General features: G+C 39.2%; 1 pseudogene; it reads right to left on the bottom strand.

Moving 5' to 3' along the window:
* Positions 1–206: 206 nt before the first annotated feature.
* Positions 207–1812, bottom strand: LOC111140870 (annotated as a pseudogene).
* Between the last annotated feature and the right edge of the window lie 1996 nt (positions 1813–3808).

The following is a 3808-nucleotide window of genomic DNA, read 5'->3' as shown; positions in this document are numbered from 1 at the left end:
TTCTAAAGCTAATAACCTAAAACCACCACACACGCACAAAAAAACAAATGGCTCACAAAACATTCTCCTTTTCTTCTGAAGGTTTTACAATGCACTATTAACCAGTCTTTTACTATTAAACTTAGATGGCCAATTGACACAAACAGTTCTGAGACCATTCTTCTACCACTGATTAAATCTGGGGTGACAGGTATTGAGGATAAAATTCATTTAACTTTCTGAGTTTTCTGGGCAGACCTGGCAACCTTGCCAGCTCTAGCTGCCTTCTTGTTTATTTCTCTGATAACAACAACAGAAACCAACCGTCTTGTGTCACGAACAGCTAAATGGCCCAGAGGAGGATAGTTAGAGAAGCTCTCAACACACAGAAGCTTAGCAGGAACCATATCAATGATGGCAACAACACCAGATTTCAGGAACATGGGGTCATCTTCCAAGTTTTTTCCAGAATAATGATCGATCTCCTTCAGCTCAGCAAACTTGCAACCAATGTGGGCTGTGTAATTTCCCAGCACACGTGCATATCCAGCACTGATTTAGCCTGGATAGTTCAGGATAATCACCTGAGCTGTGAAGCCAGCTGCTTCCATTGGTGGGTTATTTTTGCTATCACCAGTCATATTGCCACAATGGACATCTTTGTCAGATTATGTTCTTGACATTGAAGCTCACATTGTCCCAAGGAAGAGCATCACTCAAAGCTTCATGGTGCATGTCAACAGACTTTTTTTTTTTTTTTAAGATTTTATTTATTCATTTGAGGGAGAATGAGTGAGAGAGAGCATGAGAGAGGAGAAGGTCAGAGAGAGAAGCAGACTCCCCAAGGAGCCGGGAGCCCGATGCAGGACTCGATCCTGGAAGTCCGGGATCGGCAGTCACTCAACCAACTGAGCCACGCAGGCGCCCTGTCAACAGACTTTTTACTTCAGTTGTAACATTGACTAGAGCAAAGGTGACTGCCATGCTAAGTTTAAGAACACCTGTCTCTACTCAGCCTAGGGAGACAATACCAATACCACAAATTTTGTAGACATCATGGAGGGGCAGAGGCAAAGGTTTTTCAGTTGGACGAGCTGGTGACAGAATGCAATCCAGAGCTTTGAGCAGCATGGCTCCACTGGCATTCCCATGTTTACAGGTGATTTTCCATCCCTTGAACTAAGGCATGTTAGCACTTGGCTCCAGCATGTTGTCACCATTCCAACCAGAAATTGTCACAAATACTACTGTTGGGGTTGTAGCCAACCTTTTTAATGTAAGTGCTGACTTCTTTAATGATTTCCTCATATCTCTTCTGGCTGTTGGGTGGCTCAGTGGAATCCATTTTGTTAACACCAACAGTTAGTTGTTTTACATCCAGTGTGTAAGCCAGAAGGGGATGCTCATGGGTTTGCCCATTGTTGTAGATACCTACTTCAAATTTACCAACACCAGCAGCAACAATCAGGACAGCACAGTTAGCCTGAGATGTTCCTGTCATCATGTTTTTTTTATAGTCTCTGTGTCCAGCAGCATTAATAATGGTCAGGTAGTACTTGCTGGTCTTGAATTTCCACAGGGAGTTATCATTGGTGAAACCATGTTCATGTTCACTTTTAGTTTATCCGAGACCCAAACATACTTGAAGGAGTCTATTCCCATCTTAGCAGCCTCCTATTCAAATTTTTCCATAGTTCTCTCATTTACCCCACCATATTTGTAGACCAGATGACCATTAGTGGTCAACTTGCCCAAATCTAAGTGTCCAATGATGACAATGTTAATATGAGTCTTTTCCTTTCCAATTTGGTTTAGGTTTAGTGTAATTCTCATGACATCTGTGTTCTGGAAGTAAACCTTTTGCAAAAAAGCTGCTTGTCTGTTTTCTTACAAGTATGTGAGCACACAGGGCAGCTTGGTTTTTAACAGTGATTATTTAGAGACAACTGAATATCAATCTGTAGAGAAATGTCTAAAACAATCTCAAAACTGAAAAGGAGAGAATGTGACAGATAATGTGCTGGTAATAGAACAGCTACCTCAGAAAGAGCTCATGGTTTCCAGGCAGAGAAACACTGCTTGTGAGCATGCTGAAAGAGTAGTCAACTGGACAGTCTCCGTAAACGACATTTCGAAAATCATGGAAAATGAGAGAGAAAACTGTATAGCTGCTTTCACTTATGTAAAAGGGGATATGTGGAGTCCAGATTCAATATCAAGCAAGGCATTTGGCAATATCTCTCATTCTCTGGGATCACTGAGGAATAAGGACTCAATAATCACATAGGAAATATCTTTGGAATGTGAACATAGGACACAGCGACAGCATCACTGCCAGCAGAAATGGGCAGGATGTCAGCTACAGAGAGAAGAGAGGCAGAGAGGTAACAACTACACTTTGAAACCGAACCTGAATAGGAACCCAGGTTCAGAAATGTCCTGCCTATTCAATGATGGGTCATTTGTTTAATCTCTGTAGGCCTCAATTTTTTTCTTATGTGATTTGAGAATTAAAATATTTCTTACCTTAAGGTTGTTGGGAGAATTCAAGAGGAACTAAATGGATGGTGTTTAGTAAGATGACCAGCATCAAGTATTATGATACTAAAATGAATACATAGAAGTTGTAAGTAATTAGAAGCGTTCAGGCAGAGTAACAGAGTGTCTTTGTTTCTTATTCCACAGCAGTAGCAGCAGAGATGGAAAACCTTTGAGTTATCATAATATCATATCATATTCTAAGGAAGAAAGGAAGCCCTTTCCAAGAAGGATGACAAGCACAGGACATTCTCCTGTTGGACTAAAGAAGGTTGTAGCTGAGACACTTAAGTTATTGAATACCTACAGAAACTTGCCTTTTTCTCTAAAAGGCTTGTTATAGAACTCGGTTTTCCACTTAACATTTTTTTCAAGTACACTTAAAATAAATCTTCAACATCTAAGGTAAATTCAGAATATGTGTTTCTTGTCTCCTAAGAGAGTCTAACATAATTACTAAGTAAAAATTCAAAAAGATGAGTCGTTCCAAACTAACAAAATAAACATAAAAGGGTTAAATGTATTCCTGTCATATCTTTAGGCAGAGTTCTCAGCTTCTTGTGACTTTCTTATTGTTGCTGTAGATAAAATTAGGGCTATGGTGATTTTAAATAATTTAATCAAGATAAACTGCATAGTGCAGTCATTGACCAATAATGAACAATCATGAAAATGTGGTTATCATTCTTATCAGATGAGGAAATTGGTAAACACCTAATATTTGGAACAGAAAAGAATGATTCATTTAAAAACCCTACAGATTGCACTCAATGGCAAGTGCATTGTGATCCAAGAGGTTAAAAACACCAGGAAACAGATCATGGGATCTTTTATTGCATTAAAAAGAAGTATTGTGTTTCATTAAGAGAAATAATTGTTTTACTTTATACAGTTAAGATATCATCTAGAAAATTTAGTTCTGGTAGTAATACATTAAGAAGGACTTGAACAAATTATAAAGACAGTAAAGAAGCTGGAGCAATTAATGACTTTTGATTTGGGAAAGGGAAATATCTAAAGGGAGAAAGAATGCTAAATCTGGTATCTAAAAAGTTTTCATGCTTGAAATGCATAAAAGATCAGGACTAAGTGGAGAAAGTTATAAGGATCAGATTTTGAGCAAACATGCAGACAAATATTAAGTGGATCTGTGTTGGAGTACATGGGTGGCTCAATTGGTTAAGCAACTGACCCTTGATTCTGGCTCATGTCCTGATCTCAGGGTCCTGGGATAGAGCCCCAGGTCAGGTCCTCTACTCAGAGGGGAGTCGGCTTGCCTCCAGCTCTTCCT

This window comes from Enhydra lutris, unplaced genomic scaffold, assembly GCF_002288905.1.
Source record: "Enhydra lutris kenyoni isolate GAN:26980312 unplaced genomic scaffold, ASM228890v2 scaffoldscaffold1, whole genome shotgun sequence".
NCBI lineage: Eukaryota > Metazoa > Chordata > Mammalia > Carnivora > Mustelidae > Enhydra > Enhydra lutris.
Note: the sequence above shows the minus strand (reverse complement) of the source record. Positions and strands in the feature narration are given on the sequence as shown.